Below are 21,387 nucleotides of genomic sequence, written 5' to 3' on the forward strand. Positions count from 1 at the left end.
TCTGTCGCAGGTTATTGGACCTTATAAGACGGAGGGCCCCAGAGCGGACAGGAGTCTGAAAAGTCTCATCATTATTGCCTAAAGTAACTCCAGATAGCCCCTTTTAAGGAGGGATGCGTCTTAACTTTTTTGTGTCTTATTCTGACGTGGTGAAAAAAAAAATAAAGATCTTTAAAGAGCCACTTTAGATCGACCAATTTTGACCAAATTGATGGAGAATGTGCGAGGAGGACGCTTTCTGAGGATGCCTTCGAGACCAGCTCATCTATTTTGGGGCCTGTTAGTGCCTCCGTGTCCTGGGGCTGGGAGCAGTCTGCTGCTTTAGTGGGGTGTGCAGTTGGCCGCGTCCGTGAAGAGGACTGCTGACTGTGGTAGTGCTGACACTGCTGCTCCGGTATGGCGGCCTTTGTCTCATTAGGGCTGTAACGTCTTAATTCTGTCGCGTCTGCAGAGCAGCAAGGAAACCGAGATTACATTTACCTCTTGACCTGTATCACTCAGCGCAGATAGCAAGGGCCTGTTGGGTTAATGAGCTTATTGTCCAGCACGCTTGCGTTCTGAGCGGATGAGATTGGTGGGATTTGGTCACGTTAGAATTTTTTGAGAGGTCACTCGTCTGATCTTAGGGCTTTAGTAACCATTTGAAGTGTACAAGGTGCCGAGCAGAAAAGGTTCAAGAGGTACTTCCCCTATCAGCACCATCAAACTGCATGGGATGTGGGTCAGATTTAAAAAAAAATCGGCTCTGCAGATCAGGTCAATAAGCCAGCTTAAAAAACAAATAGGGGTGTATTTAACAGAGCTTCATGGCTCTCACCATGTTCTCATTTAATCAGATAGAATTTGGTGAGCTTTTAACATTCCTGTCTGCAGTCTTTACAGAGTACAGATGCCAGACGTTCAAATCACAACAGTTCCTAAATGACCAATAAGCTTCTTTTGATTTTCAATTCTGCTATTTGTAATTTTTTTAAATGTAGGACTTTGTTATTGAAAGAAGAGTGTTTAGGCAGGAGAACCACACGGTTTTCTGTGGTATGTGATTTAAAAGGTAAATACTGTGGCTTCCTGCAGGCTTTGTAGAGAGGTGAAATCATAGATTGTGCTAAACACTGCAATAGCTGCTGCTAACGTGGTTTGACCCATGGAATGTTCTGGGAGTCAGTCTGCTAAAAATTGCAATTTTGATCCAGCATTAAACATAAGACATAAGGATGGGCAATAAAAATCCACTTACTGTTGTGACTGAGGTTTTTGTTCAAAAAATCAATAATGTAAAACAGTCACATTATCACTAATGGACACTGGATACTGATTCAGTCTGAACACTATTTTACTTGAATAAATTATATGAAAGATTTTAAATTCCGAAACTTTAATAATATATGAATGCAGTGATGTCATAATTAATGATTATACTTATCCCTTGCTCCATATAAGGTGTAAAGCTCCTGTCATATTAAATATTTGTTTTTCAGTAAGATCATTATTGTAAAAAGATTTTTTTTCTATGTTTCTATGTTTTATGTATGGTGTGCATACACGGGTCATTATCCATATCGCATTATGTTCAAGTCACTTTAATCAGACATGGAAACAATTTTACAAAGAATAATCCTGAATCTGCCGGGTGTCTCAGGACATTTTATCAGCGAAGCATTTGACTCAAGTTCTTAGTTCTTTTGCTCATATTTTTTCACAACTGTAATCTTCAGAGTAGAAACTGTTCTTTAATAATTCTACCTGAATGCTGTGGCATAAGTGCGTCTGAGAGAGAGAGAGAGAGAGAGAGAGAGAGAGAGAGAGAGAGAGAGAGAGAGAGAGCGTGTCTGTGTGTGTATGTGCTTCTATTACAAATTGAGGCAATTTATTTTTCCTGCCCCGTATTCACTTATTTATCTTGTTCTATATGCCATTGACATTTGCAGGGGCCAGAAATGTTTAAAATATAGTAGCTGGAAAGTTCTGCTCCGCTACATCGAGTCAAGAAAAGGCTGTGGCATTTTTCAAGATTGTGTGTGTGTGTGTGTGTGTGTGTGTGTGTGTATCTTTGCCTCCAGCACCCTTTCCACATTTAGTTGTGCATGAGACCGGCCGCAATCATTTTCAAATTATACTTCAAGTCACCATTGAATTGAATGATTGGTTTGATGAAAAGTGATTTTTTTTCCCCCAAAAAAGGTGTTTAGAAATGAATGCGATGAAAGTATGTAGTTTCAGGTTTCCACGGAGAACGGAGTGTGTGAACTAATAATGCTTAATCTGAGAGGACAAATGTAAGCATTACTCAGTAAATCGTTTGCATTTGAAATGACAGGATATGTACCCTATCTTTAGGGTGTGAGCTAAGTGCAAACATGAAGTCATGTGTTTTGGTTGGTCTTAGCCTCTAACTCTACACAGTGTGGTCACCGCTCATGTTAGCCGAGTAATCTGGACCTTCTCAGGAATTGGCTGCAACTTTGAGAAGAAATCTGATGGCATCAGGCGTGGTTCTTAATGGAGTGAACTGGCGTTTGCCTCCTCACTGTGAATGATAGCAAGGGCCTGTTATATTTTAACATTTTATAAAAAATTTTGATCTATGCATGCTAATATTGTCAGTAATCTTGAAAATCCATAATGTCCTCCTAAACCTTTACTTTATGCCATCTTTTATGCTTCTTGCTTGCATCATAGTTATTACCATGGCAAAATTCTCATAATATTTGCAAGGGAAAATCTTTTTGTCTATGTGTGACCAGATTCATTTTTTAATGTAGTGAATATTATGATGAATATCACGATTTATCATAATATTGCTGTGGTTTTTGGGGATGGCATGCACAGTCTATGTACACATCTGAATTGAAATTGTGATTATGAAGGATTATGAAGTCCCATATCATGACGAATGATGCACTGTGATTCATGCTTCAAGATGATTTAATTTGTAGTGTAGTTTCTTTGTTGTAAATCATTTTAAGGGGGTAAATCATTATTTTTCTGATGGGAAGAATAGAGACTGCAATCGTGTGTTCTATAGATTCTGCAGAAGGAGCCGTAGGGAAGCAAAATGCAACCGGGAGACACCAACATTCAGGGAATGGGCCAAGGTTAACTCATTATTACCCGTGAGAACTTTTATACTCTCATCTATTAGTTCATACAGTGGTTTTCACAAAGTTTGCTGCTTCCATTTTTATTATGCCAATTTGCATGTACTGATCATCTGATCAACCTCGTGCTGAGCGTAGCGAACTTTGCTTTACTGTCTGAACGTTATGGGGTTGTGAAATCTTATAAAATTGCATTTAATCAAATCACAAATTTGGTTTGATATATTGTGCAGCCCTAGCACAATCCTTCTTTAAGATGTTGTGGGTGGTGGCAGCCTAGTGGGTAACACCATCGCCTATGAACCAGAAGACCCAGGTTCAAATCCCACTTACTACCATTGTGTCCCTGAGCAAGACACTTAACCCTGAGTGTCTCCAGGGGGGGACTGTCCCTGTAACTACTGATTGTAAGTCGCTCTGGATAAGGGCGTCTGATAAATGCTGTAAAGGTAAAAGGTAAATGTCTCGCCCTTTATAATAATAAGGACATTCTGTTCATGAAGCATGTTTATTGTAAAGATTTTATTATTTATTCATGGAGACTTGTTCATGTTAATAATGCAGTGGCTGTGTCTGCAGCCTCCTGTGTGCTACTGTCAAGATCTGGGCTGTTCTTTCCTGCATTTCACAGCCTTCAAGATGCATTTTCACCTGCGCTCACAATGCTTCAACAATGCAGCATCCCTATGGGGAGTGCTGTACACTGTGTTTGTGTGTGTATGTGTGTGTGTGTTTGCACCGCTGGTATCAGGAGCATCCAACGTGTGAGGTTGCTGGGTTGGTCCTCCTGCCACGCGTAATTATCCCCACACGCAGTGTTTACCAACACGCCTGCAGGGAGGCACTCTGCTGCACGTTCCTCCCTGAGATGAGCTGAAGACCGTGCCGCTTGGGTACTAACAGGGGCGCTACGGCGCCTGAGGAACAAGCCGTCGCTTCATTTCTGGTCCATAACCTGCACATGCTTCTCGTTTTCTCTTCGTTCAGGGTTGACCTGGTGCTGTCTTCCTGGGAGCATCTTCAGAGGACCACAGCGGGACTGAGGAACTGAGCCCTCCAGAGAGAAACGGTGAGATCAGCTACACTCAGCTTTAACAGGAAAAGCACATCGGAGAGGGAGAGACGGACATCCAATCAGTTGCTGACAAGATCCAGTGATTGGAGATGCACTATTTAGACACCAAATTTACATATTAAAAATATTGAGATTTATACCACGTTCCAAATGATAATGAAAATTGTCAAAGATGAAATACATTCATGGATTGAATTGTGACTCAGGGCTCTTTAGATGACTGGAATCAATCTCGGTCGCCTGTGATAATTAGTTTGCATGGTTGAGCCCAATTAAAGGAGAAACTCCTGAAGAAAAGCAGATCACCGTTTGTAAGCAATATAGGAAAGAAAATGGATCTCTCTGCTGCCAAAAAGCATGAAGTAGTTGAATGTCTTGTGCAAGGTACAAGACATTCACGGATATATTTCACGGAAAACATACACGAAAAGAGATTTGTGTCTGATTCAGAGCACACATGGGTTTTTGCAGAAAAAGGCACAAGGAGGAAGGTTTTTGCCAGACAAATACATTGGATTAAGAGAGCAGCTGCTGAAATGGCATTACAAAGCAGCCAACAGTTTTTTGAAGCGTTTGGAGTCCTTGGAGTCCTGTGAACATCAAGGTGTAGGATCCTCCAGAGGCTTGAAGTAATGCATAAATCTTATATTTGGTCACCCCTAACCTCTGCTCAGAAGCAGGAATGGCTACAGTGGGCCCAGAAACACACGAAGACTAACTTCCGATGAGTGCCATGCAACTCTGGATGGTCAAGATGGATGGAGTGCTGGATGGTTGGTGGACGGCCTACTAGTTTGGGGTGGATTTATGGGGAGAGAGCTGGTGCGAAAATGACCTCTGAAAATTATATGTGGAGTTTCTGACTGTACAAAACATAACAAAATAATTTTCTTAACATTTTTCAGTAACATTTAAATTGTACTATAGTCGACAACATGAAACTTATGCATAGACTTTATAGGAAAACCAGGGAAAAATATCACTTGCATAACAATTTGGAACGTGGTATAATTAATGACTGCGTATGTATTACAGAAAATAACTAAATAATTAAAATCAGTAATAGAATTGTGAACATGGAAGGCAGTTACATTGGAATGGTTATATTTTGTTTGTTTAAAAAAGAAAGTTTCCTTGAAACTGGTGTTCTGCCAGCATGACCATTTCCCTCCTTAATGAATCACATGTGGTGTTCTTCTCAATGTTTGCCAAAAATCAATTCTGGCCAAGAAGATTCATTTTGGATCGTAACTAGATGTAACTTTTGCAGCTGATTGGCTCCTCCTCCTCCCACTCACACACTAACATGATGGGAAAGTGTGCTGTGGATTTAACCTATAAACCTATCACCTTCGCTGGGTAATACGAAGACACTCTTTAAGAATTCAAAGATGGCCATGATTTATTAAAGGTGTTATTAATATCGCAGTCCGCTGTGTTAGGTATGTCTCGGATGCCAGGTGGGGCATTACGCTTTTTAGGATCAAATTGCATTGCTGCTTTCGCTGATGAAGATGAATGTGTGAGGTTGGCAATTTAGCATCAATTTGTACGACAAAAAATTAGGAATCCTTTTCTCAGATGTTTAGAAACATTATCCCACCTTAGCATAGTGCTGTTTTAAGATCATTGAAATGCTGAATTGAGTAAATATATACAGAAATTTCATTGATCTCTTAAAATCTGTTACTCTCATAAATTTGACATAATTTATAAGTGATTTTTATGTTCAAATGAACAACATGTTTGATAATACAACCATGTACAGTTCACATTTTGTGCAGGTTTTAACACATTATCATGTTTTTGGAATTACCAATATGTCCAATCCAGTATTCCTATTTTAAAATCCCAATAAAGTGTCATTGACAAAAAATTTCATTTTCGGGGTCTTGCTGAAATCCTTGGCGTTTGGATGATTACAAGTGATTTGCTATGCATGTTGCACCAAGAATAGGCTTCTGTGGTGGGAATTCAGGCTTTTATTTGAGCCACGCTCTGCCTGATGGGCAGGGTTTTTCTTTAAGCTGCCAGTGTGGGCTGCTGGGAGAGAATGGCTCTTGTCATGCATGTTGCAAATGAGATTGAACCCGTCTTTTCACTCAGGGAAATCTCTTCTTGTTTGATAAATCACTCCGTTGGCAAAGGTTGAACCCTTCTGAGCCTCCTTATCTCCTTCCCAGCAGTTTGTTTCAGGAAGGAGCCGGTGTGTGACCCAGCCCTTAGACTGCAGGGTCCTTCATCCTCTCGAATCGTCTGCCTTCACAGCTCAGCCTTCAATCCCGTGACTCAATCTGTTGTTTCCCTCAATCCTCCTCTCCCTTGCGCTCTGTCTCGATCTCCCGTGAGGCGTGGGCTGCTCTTGGCCCCTGCTACTCCCTGCTGTTTGCCATATGGGCGGTTTGGTGCATTCCCGCCTCCTGCCTTTCCACCCCCCTCGGCGTGTTTTGGGCATGGTGTAGTTTGTCATTTTTGATGCGCCAGTGTCGAGATGCGCTGGCGTCATAATGCAGAACGAAGGGACAGACCCGCTGCAAACGCCCTGCCTGGCAGGTCAGTCTCTTCAGGTGCTGAGGTGGTCATCTTTCCCCCCATCGCCTCCATTACGTTAATGGCTCTTTAGTGCAGCGTTGGCAAAAGCGAGGGCTTTCAGGAGTTCACTCACGAGTTTGACCCCTCTGCCACTGGAGAACCCTGAGCCGAGGGAAAAAGGGGGGCTGACGGACGTCTCGAGCCCAGGGTGGTTTATTGGCTGCAAGATTATAGAGCCATTTCAGCTAATGAAGGCAAAGGCACACTGAGAGCCTCAGGCTCAATGAGCAAATGAACTTTTTATTACTTCAGTGCACTTTTTTTAACAAGACGCATAACAGGTGTACTCTAATTTACAACTAATATATTGTAGTCACAGTTGCTTTTGTTCGCCCATTTTTCAGGCAAAGGTGCAGGTGTAGCTCTGTCAAGGCAGTTTACTTAAAGGTGTTGTGACATAAATGTATTTTTTGGCTTTTATTTAGGTGTTAGTGGTCTCTTAATACTGTATCGGGGTACCACGTTACTTAAGTTAAATTTCAGTGAAACTGACATTGCTACACCACTGGCAGCCGCTAGCTTCTCCTCACAGGCGGCCAGGCTGGCAATCGTTACCAGATGATTTAACATGCAACTATTTTGCTGGCAATTATTGAAATTATAAAAGTTTTGTGATTTTTCCAAACATACATCAGGTGTTTCCAAAGGGGTATTTGGAAATAAAGATAATAGTTTGAGCAATATATTAATCTTTACTATATTTATTTGCCCAATATTCGTCCATTCAACCCTATCGAGGGCCTTCTCCGTGTCCAGCGAAATAAGAGTCGTGTCCCATTTTCTTTGAATAGAATGTTGAGCACACGAAAATGAAACAAAAAAAAAACAGAATATATTAAAACACAGGCAGATGGAGGACAGAGCAAAGGCAAAACCCAATAACACAATGGTTGTTAGTGGTAATTGAACCTTTGACATTGTACCTTTGATCATTGGTTTCATAGGCGAGTTTGTTGGCCATTGTGTGTGTGTGTGTGTGTGTGTGTGTGTGTTTATTGGCTTAATTTGCTTCATGTCACTTCAGCCACAACAAAATCATTTCTAAACAATTCATGCGAAGCCACCTATACTGTCACCTCTTGACCAAATAATGAATAAGTTGCAAGAGTACGTCTTAATTTGGAATTTTTTCAAATCCCACACATCTCACACATCTCTGGACAGAGCCGCAGCAGAGTTTCTCCCCAATCTGAATGATTGTATCTCACCACCCTCCACTGCCCCCCAGAGCGTCGCCAGAAGCCCGGGTGGAGGGCTATCTTCCATTTATTGATGTCAGTGCAGTCACCCAGTCACCCACAATCCCTCCCATTGTCCAGCTGTCCGCTTCTGCAATATAACAGGAGGGTTTTTCTTTTTTCTGCTGCTGTGGTCCATGGCCCACTTTTACTCCCCACTGATAGATGACCAGGCAGATGGAGAACGCAGGGCCGCAGTGCAGTGTAATGCTTTTCACCATTAGGAATGCGGCTAATATCGCAAGTAATAAATCTTCGCCCGCAGATGTCTCGCTCGATATAGCTCAGTGATATTTCACTTGCAGCAACATTCAAATATCTTAATCCACATGCTGGTACTAGTGCATGAGGTGTTTGTTATGTTTTGATACAAATTATGATACAAAACATTGTCGTGCAATGTTTCATCAGGTACATCAAACAGAAACAGATGGTGGGTAGATAGTAGTACACAGAAATAGACTGATCTATATTGTTCAATTAATTGGCAAACCAGTTTTAATTTCACATGCAATTAATAGGTATAATATACTGTGATTAATCCACAAAGTATATAATACATTGTATTAATGAAACAATATTATATGGTAACATATGAAACCATACTGAGACGTTAAATATATCATGAAGTTTCATCTGCACAAAACCTGTAGTGTCAGGGGGAGAAACAGGCGTGCTGAGCTGAGTCCAGGTTTACCGCAGGTGGGAGGTACAGGGGAGAGCAGGGCGTGCGGCTGTGACGGGCGAGACGATGTGTTGAGCAGGAGGGGAAGGCCGTAGCGCACTGGCAAGTTCAGGATAGGAGCAGTGCAGAGAGAGAAGTCAGAGCCAAGCAGGGTTAGTCAGACAGAACAGCAGCTCAGGCCAGTGGGGAGGGTTCAGGGATCAGTCCGCAGACAGTACCAGCAGGGAAATTCCCAGTATGGACGAGCGAGGATCTAGGGTCCCCGCCGTGTTTTTATAGTGGTGGTCGTCTTCTTTTCTTGCTCGGGTCCAAGATTGTCCCAGGGACGTCCACGCCCCCTCTGCCATCGGGATCGTTACATGTACGTGCATTTTGCTGCTAAGTGCTGTGCTAAATACTAAAACTGGGCCTTCTTAGCCAGTGTCAGATGCAATTGGCGCGTGCGTGTGGTTATTTCTCTCATCCAGAACACAGAGTTTTATGATGTTTTAAATGAGAAGAGTTTTAATGGGAGGGGTTGCCAGCTCTCAAACGCTCCTTCCTCTATCTGAGTGATTTAAATTCACACCGGTCAGTATATCGCGTGCTTAAACATCATTTAAAGGCCGTGGTTCTTTCATGTTTTATCTACTTAGTTATGCAAATCCTGAGGGCGGTTTTGACCTTACACAAATCCTACGCTTAGCACTAGTTAAAAATGAAATAGTTGAATTAAACGAGACAATGTTAGAGAAAAACAATTTCAAGGTAAAGGGGGTAATATTTATTTAATGTTTAAAAACGGCTGTCTCGGGGTGCTTTTCTACCTTCCCACACCCACGTAGCGAAAGGAGCCGGAGGAGCCGGAGTTTCTCTCACTCCCTGTATTCCAATCAGTCAGGGTCCTCACAGTTTTTTTTTTTAGATATTCAAAAGACTGCTATATGTGTGAGGAAAAAAGGGAGGCAAAGCCCTTTTTTAACCGCCCCATAAAAATCCACCAATAGTGAACACAAGATCCCTGCCTTCTTTCATGTGCATTATTAACTTCTGTCACTCTGGGTAGGTTTCTGCGAGCACAGTCCCACGTGGAACACATTTGAGAGCCGGCAGAAAGAGCGAGACGCCTGCAGCATCCCTGTGCAGGGCAGCGGTGCTTTTCTAGAGCATTTTTTTTATTTGTGTATGCAAGCCCTCGTATAATTACCGAGTGCCGATTCATGGCCAAAAATTCCGTGCGTCTGATTGTCCTCTTTTCCTTCTGTCATACACCACAATTGCATTTTTTTCCTTCTTCTCGCGGTTGACAGTGTTATAGGAAATCTATCCGGTTCGCTCGCTCCTGGCGGCGGTGTTCCAGCAGCTGCCATGACGTTGGATCTGGGGTCATTATCGAATGGCCTTTGAGCGAGAGCAGGTAGTGTGAAAGGGAGAAGAGCGTCTCCCTGTCCTCTTCCATAACCGTGCGTCTGGCTGAATCCCCGGGGAAGGAAGGGCTCTGCTCGTCGCTCGGCCCGCCTGTGCCTGCCGGTCGATGCCGGCGATTATGTAGATGTGCGTAATCCTCTAGCGTGTATCTGGGGTGATATGAGGATAGCCCAGTACCCAAACCCACCGTCTCTCTCCTTCTGAAATATTTGTATTTTATCCCATTCCCAGGTTCTAATTTTAGTCCATGAAATTAATCTATTTTTGGCCCAGGCTCATGAAAGTGGGCTATCTCATATCAAAGCTCTGTGGCAGTTTGTAAAATGGCCTGTAAAACCAGCAGTTTAGTAGTCGGTGCAGATGTACCTGGCAACATGCATTTTCCGTGGCCCTCGGAAGTCCTGTGTGTCCCGGAGGGAAGAGTCTGAGCTTTTAATTCCACAGAGAGACAATCATTTGTTTTTCTTTATTCTTTAACATTATTACCTTCTAATACTGCAGATGTCGTGCCCCGACACAGCCCTGGGGTAGAGAGGGTTTGTTCAGAGGTTTTTTTCTGAAACTTATTGTGTAGATTTGTGCATTTTTCAGTTGGCAGTGCTGGATGATTGTGTGTAATAGGGGTCTCCTGGCGGTAATGGTGGGAATGGAGACTATCTTTACTGGACGTCCAGTAACACCATGGTAACAGTGGTGAAATTCTTGTGTTAAAGTATGATTGTGTACCTGAAAAGCACCGTGGCACAATTGATCCAGATCCAGACCGAGTGCAGATTGTATTCTGTTCAAAGAACACAATCAGGCCAAATTCCTCAATAAATAGAACCGTGTCCAAATTTTGTTCTACGTGCCATGTCAGTTACCTTGTCAATTTTCATCATACACGTGCTAGAAACTTACTGACAAAAACGTGTGTGGGAATGTGTGAGCACTGGGGTTAGAGTTGTGTGTGCGTGTGTGTGTGTGTGTACAGGCCAAGGCTTCAGAGGACATGCCAGGCAGCACACACACCATCACTGCTCTGCCGCTGGCACCCAGAAACTGGCAGAGTCTTAATCATGCCACACACACACAGACACACACAAACACAGACTCCTTTCAAATCCCTGAAACCCTTGGCTCAAATCGTCCTGTGGCTCTGTGTGGCATTTTCCCCTTGTTGGCCACCACCCCCTTATAACCCTGCCTCGTCTCCGGACCCAGAGTTCTACAGCGGCGGCTGCACTTCCCTGACCACACGTAGCCCTTCACAAAACTGATGGATGGCTTTTATCTCCCAGCTTGAGGATGAAAAATGCACGCGGCCTCCTCAGTCTGTCACTTTGTTTCTCTGTTTCACCGAGCGCTCCGTCATTTTGCGTTAAACCCTTTCAGCGAGGAAACACTAACACCCCCCACCGGAGGCCTGTTTACTGCCTGGCGAAGATCGAGTCGGAGCACGATTTCTCTTCCAACAGGGCAGTCTTCAACCCTCATGTCCCTGAGCCAATATATTGCAGTGTTGACGGATGAAAGTATATATTCTTTTCTTCTTCTTCCAGACCGTGAATTTTTTGGTTGCAAAGGTCAGCCCCTATAATTGCGCCGTCCGTGCTTCTTTAAGAGTTTCTTAAGAGTCTTTGTCCTTCCCCGGCTGGCTCATTTGTCTTGGGGTAGCAGCACGCTATGCCTTAGGGTCTGCCACCAGTATAAAGAAATACAGACACACAATGGGCAGAGGGACTCAGAATTAAAAAGAGATTCTGGTTCTACTTGCCTTGAAACTCCTTCAGGCTGAAATAATGCACACACACAAAGCAACAATAACAGCAACAATAATACTTTTGTAATATGTACACATGTAAATTATTCATAGATATACCCATACGGTATATTTTCTGCGAGATTATGACCATGAATCAAAACATTATTTCTACAAGTGTTATTTTAACAGTTTTTCCATTTTTTTCCCTAAATTCTAAAGGATAGTAATTCAAACATAAAAAAATGACAAAAAATGTCCCTATACGCTTTCTAAAGTAGAAGTGTCATTTAGTTTACAGATTAAAACAGAAAATAATACAATAAATATACAACAAAATGCCAAAAAAATAATAACAAATGAATATGGACGTTTGCGTTGAAATAGTTAAAAAAAATTGTTCACACCTACCTGGGTTGCTGCTAGCTAGTGTGCTGTCTGCCAGCAGCAGCCCATCTTCGAACCCCATGATGGCATGTAGATATATGTTAACGACACACATCTTTATGCAGGCATTAACTTTCCCCGTTTGGCTTCAGTGCACATGAATTGTGATGAAGTGTCTGGCTCCATTTAATTTGTCTTTGCATCTCTCCGGTTCCTTCCAGTTTGTAACTCCTCATTGATGTACTGATATTCTACAGACAGGAATTCAATTGAAAGGCGAAAGATAAAGGGGGGGCACAATACATGTTGCACCATGTGCAAAATTGTTTTGTTTGTGTCTTACATATGATTTGTGTATAGATCAATATTGTTTTTGAGGTTAGGTTTTGCATCATTAATGATTCATAAACCACAAGAAATGTAAAACAAAAAAAACCAACATCAAGCAGATGCCCATGTAAATAGCGCCTCTTCACTTCTAGGGCAGGGGTGAGAAGAAATTCTCACTCCTGTTTAAAGCACTGTAGCTAGCGAGGTGATTTTATCATTTTGCTCGAAGTGAGATTACATGTTGGAGGTGGGATAATTGCAGGTTTTCCATGATTAATTTGCTTGATATAATTAGTGCTGCAGATGGAGATGCAGCCTGCACTCCGTGTTCTACCTGCTGGCTGGAAGCGAACGTCTCCCGTCTTCATCGCCCCGCCACTAGTAAGCGGTGCTCATTGGAAGCTTGCTCTACATCCCTCATCTGCAGTAGTGCTGCATGATTCATTCTGCAACGTGGCCGTGGTGGTTCTCCAATCGCTGCAGACTGACACTCGGAGAGTCAGCATCAAGCCCTCTGTTACCCCCATGCACGTTCTGTTGGCCATAATTTGCTGTTAATTGTATGTCAGGATATACACTGTTTTTAAAAACTAATTGGCTTCACCATACAATAACATAAATTAAAAACGGGGACGTCCTCATTCCCAAACCTCATGGGATTTCTTTATTATGTTAAAATTTGAAGTCAACATCAAAATCGGACATACAGGGAGGGGACATTTCTGTGTCTGATTTTGAAGAGTGTGTGAGTTCACGTGTTTGATTTTCTCACCTATGTCTATGGCTCACACATCCACCCCTGTCTCCACTACCATCAGCTGTCAGAAGCGGGTACGGAGAACATCTGTGACTTTTTTTTTTTTTTTTTTTTTTGTGAATGGTGCGGTGCTTTCCAGCCTGGCACTATCGTTGCATCACAGCCATCAGTCCTGGCTGGAGGAAAATCAAGATAGAGTTTGCTCCTCTCATAGAGGCACTTGTTTTCTCAGTGCTTGTGACTGTGTGTGTGTGTGTGTGTGTGTGTATGTGTGAGTGTGTGTCCCGATTGAGCTGGCATCGCTGTGATGATTTTGGGCGCTAGTGTTGGCACAGCTGACTCAGTTTGAACAGACATGACTCTTCAGGCATGTTTGCCTTGTGTTCGGCTTTCTGATCTGGCCATGCATTATAAATGTGCGTATTAGATGACTAATAGTCCTTCTCTTTCTGCCTCCTCACTTTTCACTCCATTGCATCACACCAGACCGCTCACACCAGTTTGAGGTGTTGAATATAAATATGTACTTTCATTACCTTTTTTCTCTTTGATGGTTATAAATGGTTGTGCTTGTGTTGATAGCTGGCATCTATTCAGCACAGCTCATTCTCGCACACCATCTCTATTCATTCTTAATGCTTTGATGCCATCGTTCAAAAAAGAACCCCCACCACACTTTACAGCATGTCTTTTTTTTCAGCGATAAACAATCAGTGACCTAAACCACAGTATGAATTGAAATTTGTTCCCAACAAACTGCAATCCTCATTATGTATGTCACTATCATGCAATTATTTTTATTATTACATAATTACAAATTATGAACATGTACACAATACAATGTTGGTTTAGTGCAGTGTGGGCCGGTGGATGTGGGATTACTGGGTCTGTTCAGATTAGTGAGCATTAGATTATTGTTCATGGTCGAACTGGTGATCTGTGGAATAAAATAGATCAACGTCACAGCAGACTTTTTTTTGTGCGTTGGAAATCTGTCCCACAATGGCCCATAAACCCACTGTTCCTCTCACATTTGGTGTGTTTCCATGTGGTCACCCTTGTGTCACATCTCTTCCTCCTCTCCGTGTTTCAAGGGCCGGTGATGACAGGGGTTAGAGCCAGTCCTCAAGGACACAGCTCTAATCCTTTTTGGAGGGGTCCACCCTGCAGGCACCATCTTTGAAATCTCTCAGGACAGACAGTGAAAGAGAGGACAGGAGAGATTAAAGTGTTGATGTACAGAAATGTCTCTCTTTACGCCATTTCCATCAGCTCACATGGCTCCCTGTCGAGTCCAAGGGCTCCTTCATGCACTAAGAATTCTATTACATTATTAAGAACATTATTGGGTAACTGCTTCAGCAAAGGTCAAATATAGGTCATCTCCCATGATTGGTAGGATATCCATCCTATTATGCAGAAAATGGCACTGCGGGGACCGGCTCCGAACTCTACATATGGCCGATCTGGCACCGCAAACACAAGCAAAATTGACCTTTGTGTCGAACAGCAACAAATAAAAATTTGCATGCCGCGACCAACAGAATTAGCTGTAACAAGGCTACCCATGGTGTCTGCGGAACTAATCATAAGGTTCTTGTTGGGTTTACCTATTTTTTTATTGATTTGGCCCCATGAAATATTGCTGTTGAGGGGCTGAGCTTTTGTGCCAATAAACGATATTAAATGGCATTTATGGGTGCCTATTAATGGCGGACGTCCCCTTTAAGAGAAGGTGCTGTTCCCCAAGGGACCTGCAGCTTGGCGGACGCAGCGTTCCAACTCCTGTGGAGCCACACCACCCCTCTCTTAGCTCCAGCCGTGAAGCCATGCAGAAAAGAAGGACGATGAAGGGTAGAGGGGACGGCGGCAGAATGCACACCTCAGCAGGAAACTGAATGCAATCTGTTTCGGCGAGACCCCTGTCAGCCCCGCGGGCGCCTCAAATGAAAACCTCCAGGATCTATGTAGGGTTTGAGTAATTCATTTCATTCCTGTGTTTTATTTACGTTGCTCGCTGCATCTTGTTGTTTAGCACTGTTTACAGGCTGTTCTCGATTAAAGAAGTAAACTTGCCCATCCCCTTCCCTTGGTGACCTGTGATTGGTCGGGAGCGGTTTACGCTGTGAAATTACTGTTCCAAACACAGGAATTGAGGCAAAGTTTGTCCATGACAGAGGCCCGACCATTCATTCGTGCTCACAGACGTTTGTCTTAAGTCCCTTCCCCACCTTAAAAAAAGCCACATGTGGACTTTTATGCCAGGAAACCACAAGCTTTGAAGGGATCCGTTTTAAAAAGCCCCCTTCACAACAAAGCATCTCTAAACACTAAACCACTCGCTCCACCCCTTTCATCTTCTGGTCACTCCCTCGCAGAATATGAAAGCGAGCGAGAGAGAGGGAGAGAGACGTGTCAGATGGGTTTTCAAAGGACGCGTGTGACATTGATAACCCGGTCCTTCCCCGTGCTGACATTCTGAATGCAGGTGTTCATCTGCTCCAGTGTCACAAGTACAGCGTCAGTGTAATTGCCACACTCTGACCCGGCTCTAATAAAGGATTACTGTAGACCGCCAAAGCTCCATCTGTTCTCCTCAGAACCGAGTGGCTTCCTGTCCCTCCTGGTGCTCTTTCTTCATTTCAGGACCTATCGCTGCTCTTCAGGCAGCCTCGGGAACACTGGAGCCCTGTGCCGACGCCGCGGGGCACAGGCCAGTTGAGTCATCGGCGCCCCCCACCTGCTAGTGCTCCCCGCTTTCAGCAGACATCTGCGCACTGCCCTTTTCCAGATGTGCCAAGTACAAACCTAGGCCTGCGCAAGGTCTGCAAGGGGAGCCATTGCCACGAGCAAGGCCGTTTGACGGGCCGCTGTCTGAGCGCCGGTGTGATCCGAACATCGCCTCTCGATACCTGTGCTGGGCTCCTCTGTGTGCCTGTCTTCTGGGGCCTGTCCTTTATACGTAATCCTGCAGCAGCAGTGTGCCACAGAGAGAATCCCACACCCAGATTGGATTTATTCTGTAATTCTGGGCCTTGATGGGTTACAGGGCTATTGCGGATTATTGTGTAACTCTTTTTGTGGGGCCATTGGATGTCCCAGATACAGCATAAGAGTTGAGGGTATGGAGGAGGACAGATCACCTTTCTAGGATATGGTTCTTTGGTTGTTCTGGGCTTTTGTCCAGCTGTAACGGCCCGTGCATTTTGCAGGATCATGTGATTTGGGCCCTTGAAGTCATTGCGCTGGATTTTCCCTGTGCTATACAAAATGTAATGCATGGGGAATGATCACTAAAGTAAAATTAGGATTTAGAGAAATGAACAGATACAAAAGGGGACTGCTTGCAAGTTGGTAAGTAATTATATCTGAAACCCAGAAGATGAAGAGATGGATCTTATTGTGCGGCATCCATATCCTCCCATTGTGCATTTCCCTCCATTTTCTCTCTTATAGATTGCGACCACGACTGATACAAAACAACACATGTAGATAGATTATAAGTGCTGTAATTCAAGCATTGTGATTGGTCAATCTAATATTAGTGAACATTCCCAACACGCAAAAGAGAAAATATGGCATTTTTTCTTTTCTTTTCTTTTCTTTTCTTTTCACTTGTTTGTGTTTTAAGTTCTCAGTTGGATGTCCACCTACACACCATTTAGTGAACACAAGATATCTTGAGGCATTTTTTCAGGATTGGTTTCAAAGATGAACTGATTAGATCTAGCTGGTAAAATGTCAAGGTCACTGGGACCTCATATTCTTGGATATACCATATATCAGGATTGCCTTTGGGGAATTTCTTCCAAATTTAACACAGGTTTACTTGGATGAACCGATGCGATTTTGGCACTCACAGGTGAAGGTCACGATGCATGTGTGCAATTGGGGCAGTGGGGGAGGAACCCAGTCTGGACACTGAGGACCCCATCTATATGGGGGTCTGTACCTCAACAGGCAGTCAGCCATACACATGTTACAGCCAATAATTCTGATTGAATGAATTTAATCAGTGACTTGCTTTCAATTACTAGATTTGTGTCATGTGATAAGGTATATTTATGACATGCCGAGTGTCATGATGACTTATGATTCTAATAAATAACTAGAAGTTTGATTAGGTATGTAATTTTGAGATAGCGAGGACCTGTTCATTGCCAGTGATGATGGGAAAAAACGAAGAGAGATTCAACATCACGTCAACTGCAGATCTTTTCCTCTGCTTCTAATGCCATACTGCCTATGGCATTCCTCCATACATCCAGGCCATTCTTCCTTCGTCATTTGCACTCTCTCTGTTTTCTCACACGTGGAAAAATAGCTGTCCAAGTAAAACAATTATGTTCCATTACAGAGTGAACGTGGAGAGACTATGTAACGTTCGCTGAAATTCTGACATGAGACAATAATTTCAACAGTCACCTAAGGTCTCATTCCCGGCTTTTCGAAGTGACCAGCAACACCCAGGGGATTTTCTTTTTTTTTGGTTTTCTGCTATCCGATTTTTGTCACTACTGACCAAAATGCCGCAGCAAAACCGTGCAAAAACAACTGCACACAGATTGTGTCCCCGAACTGCCCGCCAGCATGTCAATACTCTCGATCAATGCAGCACACAGGCTTTTTCAATAAAGGTACTGCGTCACCCCTGTAGCACCAGCAGCCAGTTCTTTTTTTTTTTCCTTTTTGTTTAACCGCTAGTTGTTTTCTTGTTCTGGAAGCTTCTCTGTATACTTGTAGAGACAAACACACGCTAATGGAGTACAACCACCATAATTGCCTGTCACCATTTATTTAGGGTGGTAGCAGGCTACTGAGCAGTGCTGCCAGATAAAGCTTTCGAAACTGGGAAAAAAACAGCAGTAACCAGGCAACAACATAAACGCTGCATTTTATTGGTCATCCCACATCTCCTTCTTTCCAAAAGCCCCCTGAAAGTAGTGAGGGCCTGGAGTTAGGAGCGCCGCTCTGGCACGGAAGGGGACGCTAACGCTTTCTGACTGAATGGACCCGGGGAGCTCTCAGCGAGGCAGAGTTAGTGGCTTTGGGAGAAGCGATAGGGGGGGTGACCTGTCCCCTTTGGGCGTGTAGCGGGGGGCAGCACTCTCCCTTCCCCTGATAATTAACAGAGTTAAAACCCAGCCCAGACTGGGTGCCCTGTGGTTGGTGCCAGTGCTGGGAGGAGGGGCAGTTATCGATCTGTTTTCAGTTTGCCTTTCTGACGTTCTCCACGCCAGGGATGCATCTGTTAATGCTTTGAGGCCCATTTATGGTCAATTTTAAATACAGATATTATTTGTGGATGTGGATTTGTGGATCTGGAGACTACAGGACAGTCACGAAGAAGAACTATTTGAAGAGAGGTTACGCAATGTGGTAAAAAAGTTATATATCTAAATCAGTGGTTCTTAAACTTTTCATTATGAGCACCACCTCTGAAAACATTTGGCTCCCATAATACCCTCATTATGACCCTTATCAAAAATGTTCTTATTCCTAACAAGATTTTTATCTCCTTTTTACTGGATAGGTTCATAAGCGAGTGTGTTACCCACTAGGCTACTACCACCCTACAAAATGCATATTTACATTTACAGCATTTATCAGACACCCTTATCCAGAGCGACTTACAATCAGTAGTTACAGGGACAGTCCCCCCCCTGGAGCAATTTAGGGTTAAGTGTCTTGCTCAGGGACACAATGGTAGCCAGTGGGATTCCAACCTGGGTATTCAGGTACATAGGCGAGTGTGTTACCCACATGATGTTAATTGTACTACAGCACTGCATTTAAATGCACAGCTTCTGTGAATATTAACAATAATCTGATGTGCAATTAGAAGGTTTTGAAAACCAAGGATGAATTTTGCCTTGACACAGGGACAACTCTTGACTATGAACTGCCCTCAAATGGATGTGGATGCTTTCGATCAAAACGTTTTAAACGTGAAGAAAGCATCAAACAGTCAGGGGGCGACTCGTGACTCAGCCGCTAACAGCTCACCAAAAGGCCCATATGCTACTGAGCCGCGGTGAGAAAAGAGCGAAACGGCGGAGCTGCCGATCAGCGGGAAGCTGAGATCATGACTCAGGGGACCCTCTCTCCCTTCCTCGCTCCCATTCGGCCTGTGCGGCGCACTGCCGCCGTGGTCAGGATGTGTGTTTGCCCACGGTGAGAAATAAAGAGGGCTTTGTGGGCTCAGCGCGCCTCTCCCTCGGGAATGCCAATGAGCGGCTCTGCCGAGCGGCACCGAGTGAAAGCGCTCTCCTTTCCCCTTTTCCAGTTTGCGTTCCACCCAGCTTCAGGCGGAGAATCTGCATCTCGGGTCAAGGAGACGCTCTTTTTATTTCCAGGCTTTGCGCTGCAGACGTCTGGCTCTCCCGCAGAACTCCCGCTTTACACTCCATCTCACAAAGGCCCGTCACATCTTCAAGGTAATGAATTCTGCCCAGATGCACATGCTAATGTGTTTATGTACGGATGTGTGCCCTGCCCCCTCATCCTTCCCTCCATCTCTCTCTCTCTCGCTCTCTCTCTTTTCATTATGTGTCCACGGCCCAGTTTTCCCTCCCTCTGCCGTTTCTGCTTATCTGTGCATTTTTCCCGGACGCAGAGCAGAGCGCATTGCAGCACGGTAGTGGCTGAGGTGGGGCTGAGCGGTGCTTGGGTGGCTGGAAGGCCCGGCTGAGGGGCCGATGGCCCGCGTTGCTGCTTCTGTTTAAGGGATTATCGCCATGCAGGGTGTGTCCGCCAAAGACACCGGTCACCAGTAAACAGAAAGAGGAACATGACCTCATCGTCTGTTCATGTAAATGAACGTTCCCAGTTTTTCCGCTTTTCTTTGTTGGTCTCTTTTTCTTGTTACACGCCATGGTTCCTGTTGTGTTGCGGTCGGCAGGGGAGGGCGGCTTCATGAGCGTTGTGGGCAGGGCTCTCCGGGGGCTTCTTCCATTTACAAGCATTTTCAAAGCTCGTGCCATCCATTTTTCATGTCTTCATTATTAACTATTCATAGGACTTTATCAATAATACTGTGCTGAGCTGTTGGATACCTCTGAGACATGAGAATCCATCACACGAACCGTCGCTTGTTCTACTTTTGCGTTCGTTATCCACCCCTCTGTCTGCTGTCACTAAGTGGTTGTCTGTATGTTTTCATTATCTGGTAGAGGCCGTTTCTCAGCCGGAGTCGCCTCGTTCCCCTGGCTGTCGCTGTGATGACCGTAGAAGGTTAAAATCTACACGAACCCTTTGCTATCATTCATGTTCCTCTCTCTCTTTCTCTGGTTCGCCCCACCTCATCCACACCTGGTGGCTCCCCAACAGCCATGAAGCTTGATCAGTTTTTGGCGGGAAGCTTGCTTCTTAATAAACGTTTCCGCACTTTTAATGAGCCCTGCCTCTGTAGTCTAGCCTTTTGTTAGTCTGGAGTTTTTTGGTCTCTTCCACTTTATTTTCAGATAATATATCAATATACAACAATATAATGTGTTGTTTTTTTGTGCCATTTGTTGGATTATTGTATTAAAGTTGGCTCCATTTGTTTCTGACAGTTGTTGATTCTTCAATTGAACCTTTTGTGATAAAGGAGAACTCAACATTAATAGAAGTACCTATAAACCAGGAGGTCCTGTGTAGGTTTTCTATTTCAAAATTTTGCAGTGGTTTAATTTTTTTTATTTAAGTCACTCACCTTTGAAACCAGGAAACAAGAAACCCCTTGTCTCGACGGTGAGGGCTTACAGTGCAGTAGAAGTATGCAAGATGGAGATACATGATTCTGAAGGTGAAAATGAGTTGTCCGGTTACCAGGGTAACAGGCCAACTCCATCAGTAGAAATGTGTAGCCAAGAAATATATTTGTCAAGTATCCACTGGATCTTTTAGCTTGGGTTCATTCTTTATGTACGCAGTGTCCAAAACATCAAACAGCAAGGCTTTTTCACTTTGCATCATTGGGGCCACTATTCTTTCTTCCTCTTATGTTCTTCTACTCCCACTGTCTTTGTTGCTGTGAGTTCTTCTCCCAGTGGAGTTTTATTGCTGTGAGTGGGCTGCGTACTTCGCCTTTTTT

General features: G+C 43.8%; 1 protein-coding gene across 4 annotated transcripts in view; it reads left to right on the plus strand.

Annotated features, from left to right (window-relative positions):
* Nucleotides 1–21,387, plus strand: part of adarb1b (adenosine deaminase RNA specific B1b) — a 102,094-nt gene that overhangs the window by 31,381 nt on the left and 49,326 nt on the right. For 3 of the 4 annotated variants that reach the window (XM_028991354.1, XM_028991356.1, XM_028991357.1), the window contains one exon: nt 4,086–4,167. The gene's annotated coding sequence lies outside the window, so the exon portion shown is untranslated. Of the gene's footprint in view, nt 1–4,085; nt 4,168–19,596; nt 19,748–21,387 lie in introns of all 4 variants that reach the window. The other variant, XM_028991355.1, reaches the window with a different exon arrangement.

The sequence above is a fragment of the Denticeps clupeoides genome, chromosome 9 (genome assembly GCF_900700375.1).
Source record: "Denticeps clupeoides chromosome 9, fDenClu1.1, whole genome shotgun sequence".
NCBI lineage: Eukaryota > Metazoa > Chordata > Actinopteri > Clupeiformes > Denticipitidae > Denticeps > Denticeps clupeoides.